We start from the raw sequence: 13,611 nt of genomic DNA, 5'->3' as shown, positions 1-13,611 counted from the left end.
ATCATGACCTGAGCTGAAGGCAGTCGCTTAACCGAAAGAGCCACCCAGGCACCCTGTTTTGTTTTGTTTTTTAATCTAAACTCTTAATCCAGGACATAAACCCTACTTTTGTTTACGCGTGGGCAAATATCTGGCTGGGACAGGGGTCTTCCCAGTCTTTCCTTTTTCTAAACTTTGGATGTGTTCGGCTCTTTTGCTGGCTGAGTATATATACCACAACAGAGAAAGCAACGGGAGCCTAGTGTGGTGTGGGTGGAGTAGGACCAGAACTGAAAAGAAACCACTGGGTTTGGCCAGTAAGAGGTTATCAGTGGCCTCAAAAGAACAGTTTCCTTCATTTGTGGAGACAAAGGACAGACTGATGACAGACACAGACACATGAGTTGAAAAATAGACTGCTCTTTCAAGAGGTTGGGTAGGAAAGGGAAGGAGAGAACTAGAAAGGGCCGTGAGGGGACAGGGGGCACAGACCAGGCTTGCTGCCTTCAAGGAGCCTCCAGGAGAGGGTAGAAGGAGGAGGGGAATGAGAGATCTAAAGTGTGGGGAAAGGAAGGAACAATGGACCTGCTAACAGGGAATGCCCAGAAGAAGAGTTGGGACATGATGCTGGGCACCAGTGTAGGGCTGGGTGACTGGTGGTGAGTGCAGCTAGGGCTCAGAGCTCTTGAAGCTGGCTCCTTCCTAGCCTCTTCAGTTACAACACAGCCTGTGGGTCTCTGCGCCTTGCCTGTCTGGATTTCCATCTGGATTTCTCTGACTCTCCTGTGAGGTCAAGAACCACTCCAGCTTTATCCTGTGGCTCGAGCACACCCAAGCCAGTATGCTTTTGTAGATGTTTGTTGACTGAATAAATGGATTTTCTTTGTAGGAAAGAGGTCAAGTCCTTAGCTGATCGCGGAGGGAATGGAGACTGGGAAGAGTGACTAATATTTGGAGCAGTGGCACGGGAAATGGGCCAGGGCAGTGGCTAGGAGCAAGCCTTGAATTTCTAAGCAACTCTGGGAGGTCTGCTGAGCATGGAAACGTTGGGAGGGGGTGCTGTCACACAGCATGGCTGTGACACTATTTTTTTACTCTCCTGCAACTCCAGGCAGGGCAGGAGCATGCGGAGCAAGCAGATGGGTTTTTTGTAATGTGAGTTGACCTGCTGTCATTCTCTCAGTGGAGGCCTGGAAGAGTTAATGTCACTCCCTGAGGCCCTGGCTTCATTCCTAGAGAGTGTTTCTGCCTTGGGTGGGCTCGTCTTTTGTGTTTGTAGCCGCTGTGACCAGAGCAAATTAGTGTGTAAGCCTCAGCCCAAATGTAATCCCCCGGGAAGCCTTCTCCTTCCCTCTCCCTCCTTGCCTCCTCCTCCTCCAGGTTCCCTGGGTACTGTGAATCCCCCTAGGAAGCCTGGGCTGGGCTGTGTCAGCCAGGGTGGGGCCCGCATTGGGAGGGTAAGAGGCGGGTTAGGGCATCAGAGATTCTCCAGCAGGCTTTCAGCAGGATCGCTGAGCCACGGAGAGAAGGAACCATAGTGTTAGTTGGGACCTAGAACCCCAAGGTTCTGGAAGCCAGAAGAGATCCAAACACAGGCAGGTGAGGAGAGTGAGATAGCCCTCAGGGGACAAGGTGGAGGGTGACAGAGAAAGACCACAGCAGGTTGCTGGCACAAGGTGCCTCAGTATTTGGGCTTAGTAATGCTGCTAGTTGTGCCTTTTTATTTGGCTCCCAACACATTTTGCTTTGCTAAGGGCAAATTCTTTTTTTTTTTTTTTTTTAAGATTTTATTTATTTATTTGACAGACAGAGATCACAAGCAGGCAGAGAGGCGGGCAGAGAGAGAGGAAGGGAAGCAGGTTCCTTGCCGAGCAGAGAGCCTGATGCGGGGCTTGATCCCAGGACCCTGGGATCACGACCTGAGCCGAAGGCAGAGGCTTTAACCCACTGAGCCACCCAGGCACTCCTGAGGGCAGATTCTTAAAGGGGTGCCCAGGTTCAGCCATATATTGTTACAATTAATAACGTTTATGTTTGCATGTCCAGTAACCATGCCTTATCCTCATGCCCTCAGCACACAGTATGTGCTTGGTAAGTCTTTGTTTTGTGAATGACTAAATGACCTCATTCAGTCCCAAACCTTCTATAATCATACTCACATGGGCCAGCAGGACCTCGAGAAGCCGGCCAGTCCGTACCGTTCACTTCAGGAAGGACAAATTCTAAAGGTCCCATATCTGCAAGTTATCAGAAAAACGAACTCTTTTATCTCAAATGAACTCTGTCTGGCCTGGAGTCAGAACAGACTACTTTATTTCATTTTTTCAGTCAAGTGTCGCTGATAACACAAGGTTACATTAGTTTTGGGTGTGCAACATAGTGACCTGACAGCCTGGGGCGTTATGCTGTGTTCACCGCAAGTGTGACTACCATTGGTTACCATACAACGCCATTTCAGTTACCATTGACTCTCTTCCCTATGCTGTGCCTTTGTAACCAGGAGCCTCTACCTCCCACTATGCTTCAGCCATGTTTTACCCCCCACCCACCGTCCCTGCCCCTCTGGCAACCATCAGTTTAGAACAGATTCACTCTTGTGACTCCAGGCACCTCCCCAATAGCCATTCTCCCCTTCTTTCTGACAGGATTCCAATTTTGTTCAGATAGCAATGCTTCCAGCCCTCAGGGACAAATCATTAGGGTTTGTCATGTGGGAAATTATCCTGATGTGATGCAGCTTCTAAGGACTCCGCCAGGCAAGCTCTTCAGAGGTCATGAACAGAAGGACTTAGAGACCGATTTAAGATGGTTGAATCACTCAGTTTAAGGATTCAAATTAAGGCTTGCAGGGAGAAGCAAGGGGAAAGAGCTGAACAGGGGAACCCACTTCAGGTAAGATGTAAGAGCAGTGGAAGGAGCCGACTGTCGGAATCCTGTGTTCCCTCATGTTCATGTTCTCCGCCTATTTGCTCCTTCCCTCCCACCATCTTTCCTCACTGACAGTGTGGTCATAAGAACCAGAGTTGAGGTTGAACAGAGGTGCTCAGCAAATGGAAGGTTCCTGGACCAACATAGGTTTTATCAAAGAAATATGGGGCAAGTGCCCTTGGCTACAACCATAGCAGCTAGGGAAGAGCACACAAGGAAGGGACCAGAATGGGATTGTAATGAGCATCACCGAGGGGGTGGGGGGGCATCCCCACCTGGGGATGGCAGCTGTCAATCTGGAATTAGCACGATCCTAACCTTATAGCTTGGTTTTTCCGATCCTTTCTGTGTACAAGTGACATCCTTATGTTCTTGTATCTTAAATCTATGTTCAACGTCCATATGTTTCATTTATTCTATGTCTAGCACGTCTTGCAAGTTACCAACTACTGTCTATACTTAACACATTTTATGAATTTTGCCTGTCTTTTATTTTTCTTGCCTTCTACAGCAGACTTCAATATTCTCAGTAATACAGCCAACACACATTATATTCATCTGAGCCAACCTTTGGCAATCCCAGAACTTCTGAGGGGGCATGTGGCTCATCTCTGGTCAGTGAGACTCCAGGAGGAATTTTAGGGGGCATCTGGGAAAGATTTTCTTCCCTGACAAAAAGCAAAAGCAATGTAGGGAAGAAATTCTTTGTCCTCTTTCCTCCCTCCATGTGCTGCAGCAATGAAATCATGGCTGGCACATAGTAGACACTCAACAAATGGTTGAATGGATGAACAAATAGCGCCAGTGCCCAGCCTTCATTTCTGTGACTCTGAAGTCATGCTTTGTCTTCTGATCAAGCTTCATTCCTAAATCCAGGGTTGGGAAGGTGGAAGCAGGGTAATGAAAACATATCTTGTGATGATCATTTAATAATAATAATAATATTAACAATGATAATAAATTAACCGCAGCTTCCATTTATTGAAAGTTTACGGGTCAGGAACAGTTCTAAGCACACAATAACCACACAAGGCAGAAACAACTACCACCTTGTTTTGCCTATTAAGACGCAGAGTCACAGAATGTAAAGCCAGTTCCCTGAGCTCACTCAGCAGGCTGGTGGTGGCCTTGGAAGTGGGATCTAGACACCTTGAGCTCAGAGTACACACACTTAGACACAACGCCATCTGTATAAGTTTCCCATTGCTTCTGAAAATCACAATAGTGGGGCTTTACGTGACACAAATTTGCTGTCATACAGTTGGGGAGTTCAGCAGCCCAGCACTGTCTTCCCGGGCTAACTTTAAGGAGTTGACAGGGCTGCCTGTGGTCCTTTTGCAGGCTACAGGGTAGAGAACCTCTCTCTGCCTTTTCTAACTCTAGAAGTGGTCTGAAATCCTTGCCTTCGGGCTGCATCATTCTGAGCTCTGCTTCCTTATTACATCTCCTTCTCAGATGCTCCTGATTCTCTCTTGCAAGACTCATCCTTACATTGGGCCCATCTGGATAATCCAGGAAAATTTCTTTGTCTCAAGGTCCTTAACTTAACCACATTTACAAAAACCCTTTTGCCTTGTAGGGGAACATATTCACAGGTTGTGAGGTTAGGACAGGGATGTCTTTGGGCGGTCATTATTCTGCTTACTCCACCATACTGCCCATGCAGGGCCTGGACTGATGGGCCCCGAGTCCTGCGGCAGAAGTTCTGTCACACACCAAGGAATGGAGAAGGGTACCCTCAAACCTTTGTCTGCTTTCCCAAGACCTTTCCCGAGCGGGGGAGGAATACTTGGTGAAGCAGTAATATGAACCACGCAGGGGAGTCATGGGGCCTTGGCCTCTTGTCCATCAGCTCATCTAGATTGCATTCTGCATGTTGACTAGGTCCTTAGTTCTGCTTCGTTCCTCAGTTGGCTGGCTTCATCTTTGTGTGTGTGCGTGTGCGTGTGTGTGTGTTTTCCTTACTGCTAATTCATTTCTATTTCTTTTTTTTTTTTTTAAGATTTTATTTATTTATTTGACAGAGAGAGATCACAAGTAGGCAGAGAGGCAGGCAGAGAGAGAGAGAGGAGGAAGCAGGCTCCCTACAAAGGAGAGAGCCTGACTCGGGGCTCGATCCCAGGACCCTGGGATCATGACCTGAGCTGAAGGCAGAGGCTTTAACTCTCTGAGCCACCCAGGCGCCCCATTCATTTCTATTTCTATTTCAAATTCAAGTTGGAGTAATTTCTTTGAGGTCCCTTGAATTCATTCCTCCAGTCTCCCTGGTGAACACTTTGGTTCCAGGGAAAACCTTACCTCTCAGCTATCTTGAAACAGACTTATTGGTTTCTCTGGATTCCGTCCAGTCACAGCCATTTCCAGACCCAGCTTGTGTGAATGGATTCCCCCACAGCTCTGGCTTTCAAGCTTATTTTCCATTGCAGAGGAAGCCTCCCTTGAAGTGAAAGCCCACTGTATGAGGCCAATGGAATGGAGCTGTCTTTGGCAGGGAGGGGTGTCCAGCCCCTCTCACTGGACCCCTTCCCCTCCGCCCACTTTTGCACGTCCCATCCCCTCTGGGCCCAGGTTGAAAACCATCCTTCTGCAGACTGATTTGCTTCTCCCCAGTTAACTATCTCATTTCCTCGTGGCTTGCTTCCTTGAGTCCCTTGGCCAGCAGGAAGCTTTTGTCTTCTCTCCACATCCCTCATGCTCTTTGAAGGTCACATTTCCCCAAACAAACCTAGCTTCTCAGATGGGTCCGGAGGTGGGGCTACTTCTCACCTGCTTGCCTCTCACCTGTTCAGCCTTCAGAGAGGGAGACCATGCTGAAAAGGGCAGGCCAGCTAGCTGCACATCAGCTGGTCTCTCCTCCGTGTGAATGTTTTACATCCTTCATGTCCACAGGCTGTAGTTTGCAAGAAGGAGCTCCTTGGAGGAGCAGAAATGCTTCCATCTCAGGGAGGCTGGAGTCCATGGGCTGTTGGGAGATGAGGGTAGGGGCAGAGCCATGAGCAGGATCTTCTGACAAGTCTATGAAGCCCTTTGTAAAGTTGGTATCGAGCCCTGTCCTCGGGCCCTCCAAGCCAGGTTTGGAGTGGGCTGTCTTCCCCACCGGGCAGCTCTGGACCGCAGGGACTGCTTTAGGAATCCCTAGCGACTGGGACTGAGGAACTGTGGGTGTCCCTGTGGGCCATTTACTGAGGGCATCCTGGACCTGCTGAAACACACAAAACTTAACTTTCCAGGCCTCTCACTCATGTGGGTCTTTTCCAAGTTCCGTTCCTTTCTCATTCTAAATAAATAATTACTTCCATACCTAATCTTGTATTTAAAATTGTGTATTCTCTTTCTCACAGAAAGCCTTCCAAATTCTAGAAGCTTCAGACCCCCTAAAACCTGGATGTATCCCTGCAAACCACAGTCTCAGGGCTCTCCCAGGACACCCAGGGACCCATGCTCTCGGGGATCCCTAGGGGAGGCAAAGATGCTCATCTCCAAGGCTTTCCAAGGCATTTGGAGTACTTTGTGTACAGGATGTCTATGACAGATGTTCTGGCAGAAGGCAGGGGGGCCTAAGTTCTGAAATGCTTCTTGTCCCATCTGCAGCATGCAGGTCCCACTGTGGAAACCCAGGAGACTAGGGAAGGCCTGCTTTCTGCTGGGTGCTTGCCCTTGGGCCACACGGCTCCTACATCCCACTTTGGATAGTCTTTCTGGAAGGAGGAGTCAACATTGTCCCTTCTCTCCAGGATGGCTTCTCCATCAGGCCAGGACTCCTGGTCTAGGCTCCAACCTGGCAGTACTGGTAGCTGACTTCAATTCCTAAATCTAGCTCTAAGAGTCATATCCTACAAAATGTGTGAGTTTGCCTATCTCAGGAGTTGGGAACTCAGCGCCTAGGACCCAGTCGGCTTTGCATTGTTTCATAGTCACTGACTCAAGTCAGATCTACAAAGCAAGTGATAGCTAACACCGTTTTATGGTTTCATTTTAAAGATTTATTTGAGAGAGAGAGAGAGCGAGAGCACAAACAAGGAGGGGCAGAGGATGAGAGAGAGAGAATCCCAAGCAAACTCCCCACTGAACATGGAGCCCGGACGCAGGGCTCAATGTCACAACTCTGAGATCATGAACCTGAGGAAATCAAGAGTCAGGTGCTTAACTGACTGAGCCACCCAGGCACTCCAGCAAACACAGTTTAAAAAATGTATATGGACACTTCTAGAAATAGATAGTGGATTAAAGCTTCCTCATAGAATTTCTCTTTCTCAATCCCTAACAAAAGACAGTAGACAAAACCACAGGGGAAATTTACTATCAGTAACCAATACAATAAACTTCAAATTTGACATCCAGAGAAAGATACAAAAGATGACATGGAGTGGCATAGAACATTTCTGCTCCCTCCCCTGTCCTGAACCCCTAGAAATGAACATAATCCTGAACATTCTCCCTAGTGCTCCTGAATCTGGAAGGAAACAGATGTGAGTCATGCCCTTGTATTCTTCCTCTTCTGAATGAACCATATTAAAAAGTGTGCTGGGGAGAAATAGGGGAAGCAGAGAGCATGACCCATGGAGCTGACTCAGTTGATGGAAAGAAAACCCCTTAGAACAACACTCCAATTTGAGAAATTGACACAAACCTGAGTTTCCCCTTTCCTTACAAAAAGTATATAAGATCCCCCTCTCGGTCCCCAATCAAATGACCTGAGCCTTGTGCAGGACGTTAACCAGAACCTCAGGACAGTCGCACACGCACGCATTCCCACAAGGGCTGCCCTCTGCTTCAACTGAGCTTTCCTCTTTCCCCTCCTCCACTTCTGACTACCAAAAAGTGTACACAATCCAAACACTCTGCCTCTCACTTAGCTCAGAGGGAAAAACAGACTGATCTCAAAGAGTGAGGTCATAGTCAATGAGTTCTTCTCTCCTGCCATCACGTTACAGCAGCAGAAGGTAAGTCTGGATGGAGCCACCAAATCAGATGAAAAGAAATGGAGGCAAACACATGGCAGCTCATAATTAATAAGTAGAGGGAAAACAGTAAGCAAAAGGCAAAGGTTCCTCAACACCCTTGTCACCCCACCCTGCCCCGACCAAAGGAAATTGCTTTCAATTGCTTCACAGAGAAAACAATAAGAACATGAATTTAATAACTGAAGGCTCAAAGATAGGGTGATAAAATGAGAATTGATAGCAAGGAAACAAATTGAGGACAAAAACAGCATCATGTTAGAACAGATAACTTAGAACGAACAAGAGAGGCAACTAACCACACCGAAACTTACATTACTGAATTGAGGCAGCTAAACAGAGGTAAAGAGATTTAAGAAACTGGAATTAATAGAAATGGGGTACATACAAAGATGATCCAGTATAAGGATTTGTTAGTATCCTTGAAGGAGGAAAATTAAAACAACAACAACAACAACAACAACAACAACAAAAACAGAGCCAAAGGAGAGTGTCTAATACAGGAAAAATGTAAATTGCAGATTGAAAGACCCATGATTTCCAGAAAAGCTTGATTCAGAATGTTTAATACTAAGACATGTCTTAGTTAAATTGTTGAACTAAAAAAAAGTGATGGAAAGTGACTCCTTTAGGCATACAAGCAGGAAAAAGAGGTCATCTACAAGGAGGAAAATTCAGACTTGTCTCAGATTTCTTCCAGAGAAAAAAGTGCAACACCTACCATATTCTATGCGAAAGAAGGGGAGACCTGAGAACATTACCATCAGCCAAAATCTGGTTCCAATGTAAAGTCAACAGGCAGACATTCTTAAACATCCAAAACCCTTCTTGATGAAATAAGGTAACGATGAAACTCAGTCCACGAAGAGCTAAATTGAAATAAAGAGCTTGCAAATGGAGAAGCCTTGATAAAAAGGTTGGAATTAATTTAAATCTAGATCCTATACCAAGTAACTATGCAATTATGTTTTGGTTTTTTTATTTTTATTTTTTTTTGCAATTATGTTTTTATAGAACAGATACATTTCTCATAAACCCGGAGGATGTAATGACTACAATATAAGTAAGGGAGATGGAAAAATGGAAAGAATCATAAGAGCTAAGATGCCTTTGCATGCCGACATGTGAAATTGTTATTTTTTTAAAAAATGACTGAATATCTTAATGTTTTTCACCATTTTTGTTTACCCTCAGAGGTACCCTTCAATGAGTAATGTCTCTTGTGGTCAAGAAACATTACTTGAAGGTTCACTCTTCCTTCAGTTTCAAGTAGAATTAAATGTAATACTTTGAATTCAAATAGCATCTGTAGTATGGTCCAGTTCTTACGAAGAAGCTCTGTGACCTTCCCTCCTATCTTTATGCACAGAAAGTTTTCTGGAATGATGTGATGTTATGGCTATTTCTATGGTCGATTCTGAAAGGTCGTATACAGCTGATTATTTTTTTGCTTGTCACTTTTTTAATATTTTAATTTTCTGATACATCTATGAATACAAAAATTTTAAATATTAGAAACAAAATGTTCTCTGGCTCCTCACTGAAAGAAAGAAAAAAAAACTTGGCAGAGGGATGCTATTTCCCAGTGTCTACTCTCTTCACATTTTATAGACTTTTTAGCATATACTTGATGACCAGTATACAGACAGACCCTGTTTCCCAACTGGGGTTCTGGCTGATAGGATATAGGCATACATACCATGTGGCAGCTTTCGGCTTATTGGAGAGTACCTGCTCATTTTCTCTTTATCACTTTCATTCCCTCCTGCTGTCTGGAATGCAGATATCACTATATGGGACCATGAGGTCAAGACCTTGCAAAGCAAAGGGACACAGAAGGTACGTAGAATGTCACATCACCTAGACTGCCTTTGTGGATTAGCGTGAAGAAGAAACTTCTATTTTGGGATGCCTGGATGGCTCGGTTGGTGAAGCCTCTGCCTCTGGCTCAAGTCATGGGTCCTAGGGTCCTAGAATTGAGTCTCACATTGGGCTCCCTCCTTAGCTGGGAGTCCACTTCTCCCTCTGCCTGCTGCTTCCCCTGCTTGTGCACTCTCTCTCTCTCCCTCACAGATAAATAAATAAATAAATAATTTTAAAGAAGCTTCTATCTTGAGGAAGAATGGAACCAAATTCTAACTGACCCACAGACCTACCCATACACATATAGAAATCTAGGCTATGATGCTATTTGCACTGTACATCAGTGGGGAAAAACAAAGCAATTGGCTTGGCACGTGAATAAACAAATCACTGATGCATCTAAATGTGACAAAAATTTTAAAAATACTTTTTTTAAAAAGATTTTTATTTATTTGAGAGAGAGCACAAGCAGGGTGAAGGGCAGAGGGAGAAGCCGACTCCCTGCTGAGCAGGGATCCTGATATGGAACTCGATCCCAGGACTCCAGGACCATGACCTAGGCTGAAGGCAGATGCCCAACTGACTAAGCCACCCAGGTGCCGTAAAAACACTTTATAAGAAAATACAAAGGGAGTATCTTTATGAATTTCAGAGAGGGAAGTATTTTTTAAAAAGAGGTTTTATGGTGAAAATCATAAAGGAAACAACAGGTAAACTTTACAATGCCAACTTTTTAAACTTTTTGTATGACACAGGAAACTACGAAACAAATGTAAAAGATAAGCAACAGTGAAGTCTGACATGTTCAAGTTCAGTGTAGTGCTGGATGCGTATGGGGGGTGGGAGCAGAGGGGTGGTCAACTAAATTTGAGGAGAACTGCATATTCATTCCCTTTACCTCTCACATAGTGACAATGCATATTAGCTTCTCAAAAGACCTGAGAACTTCTACAGAAATTACTTTTTTTTTTTCCTGTGTGGAACTCAGCATTCATACATGCAGTTATTTATTTAACTGTGGGGTCACTGTGTGTGTGTGTGTGTGTGTGTGTTTAGTATCTATGAACTTCTCCTGCATGTATCGGGAACACATGAAAATGTTGCCATAAGAAATAACACTTTGCTTTTTGTGTGAGAAAGGATTGTTGCATTCACCTTTGTGTCCCCACAGGAACCTCCTTTTTTTTTTTTTTTTTTAAGATTTTATTTATCTGACAGAAAGACACACAGCGAGAGAGGGAGGCAACACAAGCAAGGGGAGTGGGAGAGGGAAAGCAGACTTCCAGCAGAGTAGGGATTCCAGGACTCTGGGATCACGACCTGAGCCAGAGCCAGGGCTCAGTCAGATCTGAGCCAAAGGCAGACGCTTAACAACTGAGCCACTCAGGTGCTGCCTGCCCCTCCCCCCCCAACAGGTAACTTACTCCTTCAGTAGTTTTGACCAGTATTAGCATTGGAGGGAAGGGGAAGGAAGTGGAGAGGGTGGAGAGGGAGGACGAGGAGGAGAGGAAGAGAGAAGAGGAAGAAGATGAAGAAGGGGAAGGGAAAGAAGAAGAAGAAAGCAAGAAAAAGAAATTTAGGATTTGGGAGTAGGTATAAATTCGAGTAGTAAAGTTAACATATCCCAAGAGAAGGAAGTCAGCTGTAATTTGGATTTTACCTTCTCACAGCCATCAGCTGGGACTACTAGAAGCAGACATTATGAAACATGACCAACTAGGGAAAAAAGATCATTTTAAAGATAATTTAGGGATCTCCTGGGTGGCTCAGTAGGTTCAGTGTCTGCCTTAGGCTCAGCTCATGATCTCCCGGTCCTGGGATCAAGCCCTGCACCAGGCTTCCCGCTCAGCTGAAGTCTGCTTCTTTCTCTCTCTGCCTTTCCCCACTGCTCCTTCTCTCTCTCTCTCATTCTCTCTCACACTCAATCTCTCTCAAATAAATAAATAAATGATCTTTTAAGAAAAAAAATTTAGGGCCGATTTCAGAGAGTTGTAAGGCAGAAAATGGCATTTGTAACAGAAATCCTGCCAGTTATGGAGGAAAAAAGGCAAGAGCAAATATGGTCTAGCATGGTCAATTCAACATTGATCTCCATCTCTTTCTCTCTCTGTGTGTCTGTCCATCTGTACTCTGACATTAAGGCCTTTATAGTCTTTCTATTTTTCTAATATTTTATTTGATTTTTAAAAAGATTTTATTTATTTATTTGACAGAGAGAGAGAGAGAGAGAGCGCACGTAAGTAGGGGGAGTGGCAGGCAGAGGGAGAAGCTGAGCAGGGAGCCCGATGTGGGGCTCAATCCCAGGACCCTGGGATCATGACCTGAGCTGAAGGCAGATGTTTAACCAACAGAGCCACCACCGAGGGACCCCTAAGGTTTTATTTCTAACTAATCTCTACCTGTAATGTGGAACTCAAACTCACAACCCAGAGATCAGGAACTTCAGTCTCCACCGACTGATCCAGTCATGCGCCCCAAAGCCTTTATAGTCTAGAGAGAGAGATTTTATTAAGCATTTTATTTCAAGTATAATTTAAAGCCCTTTCCTTATTTTGTCTCATTTAATCCTTTAAGAGAGGTACTCTACTTCTTATTTTTAGCATGAGGAAAAAGACGAACAGTTAATTGTGTAAAGTTAAAAAGTTATCAAGGGATTGGGGGCAGAATTCCAACACAGGAGGTTTGCCATTGGTCCAACTCACTTTACCACTGCTTTGCCTATTTCTTGTAGATAACTACTATATAGCATATGAAACACCATGATAGAGAGGAACAAAGTGAATACATTGAGTCCAAAAGGACCAGTGGAGCCAGTTCACTTCAGTGACAAGCTACCGTTTGTCTAGAAGAGAAGAGAAAGCCATTTCAGGGTAAGAAGGTCACCTACCTACCAACAAGCCAGTGGAAGGGCAGGAAAGGGGCTCCTTTTAAATCCAGATGTGCCAAGTCCAGATATGGTCTTTGGGTACCTTGAGCCAGCACAAGTTTCTGAGCAGGAGGGAGAGGCCTGGTTTTTTCTCAGAAAGATATTAGAGTGATGAGGAGAAGGTATGGAAGGTGGACAGACGGAGATGAGGCCAGTGGAGGAGCAGGAGGCAAACCCTGCCATATTTTCAAAGAGAAAGAAAGGCAGAGGGAAGGGTAAGAAAAAAAGGGCAGTTTTAGAGTTGGAGGTGGATTTTGCTTGCTGAAGCCATTGGCTTTGGCAGAAGTGGTCTTTTTCTGAGATTTGTGCACATTTTGAGGAGCGAGGTTAGCAGAGAGAATGTGCATGCATTGGGATCTGTTATTCTCTTTGCACAGGGCCCAGATTCCATTAGGACGTCTCCCCCAAATCCCTGGAACAAGCAGGGTGATGACAATTTGCAATCTGGTGCCTTGGCCGTGGAGGTGAAATAAGCATCCTGCGCATTCCTTGCGCAAGAAGTCAATTCGCAGGAGCTGAAGGCTGGTCTCTTCCCGGGAAGGCCGCCGGGCCGGACTCGCGGGTCCCGCCCCGGGTCCCGCCCTGGCTCCGATGGGAGCATCAGGTGGGGCCCAGGGCAAGGGCACACGAGGCTCAGGCGGCCTCTCCTGTCCCCGATGGGCAGCAAGTAGCCCGTCGACACTCTGTCCGGTGGTCCCAGCGCATTTGCAGGCTCCGACGGGGTGGAGGCGCCTTGGCGGGGAACCCCTAGGCGCTCGCCGTGCCCCATTCTCTTCGCCATGGAAGTGGCTTCCTAGCGCGCGGAGCCCTGTCACGACCATCCGGGCTTGGCCCCAGCTTCCCAGAGAGACGCGCACTGGCCCTTGGCCCCCCAGGCACTGCCCTCCCGGCCCCCCAACTCGCGGACTACAAGTCCCAGCAGGCCCCGCAGCTTGCACCTCCCGCCTCGCAGCG

At 46.0% G+C, this 13,611-nt stretch overlaps 1 long non-coding RNA gene across 1 annotated transcript; it reads left to right on the top strand.

The window, feature by feature from the left end:
- The first annotated feature begins 3,106 nt into the window (after positions 1–3,106).
- LOC131832026 (uncharacterized) lies at positions 3,107–13,207 on the top strand. The gene is made up of 3 exons (XR_009353897.1): positions 3,107–9,707; positions 12,463–12,601; positions 13,035–13,207. It is a non-coding gene; the product is annotated as an uncharacterized LOC131832026 (long non-coding RNA).
- Positions 13,208–13,611: the final 404 nt, after the last annotated feature.

The sequence above is a fragment of the Mustela lutreola genome, chromosome 5 (assembly GCF_030435805.1).
Source record: "Mustela lutreola isolate mMusLut2 chromosome 5, mMusLut2.pri, whole genome shotgun sequence".
Classification (NCBI taxonomy): domain Eukaryota; kingdom Metazoa; phylum Chordata; class Mammalia; order Carnivora; family Mustelidae; genus Mustela; species Mustela lutreola.
The sequence above is the reverse complement of the archived record's forward strand: the minus strand, read 5'-3'. Positions and strand labels throughout refer to the sequence as shown.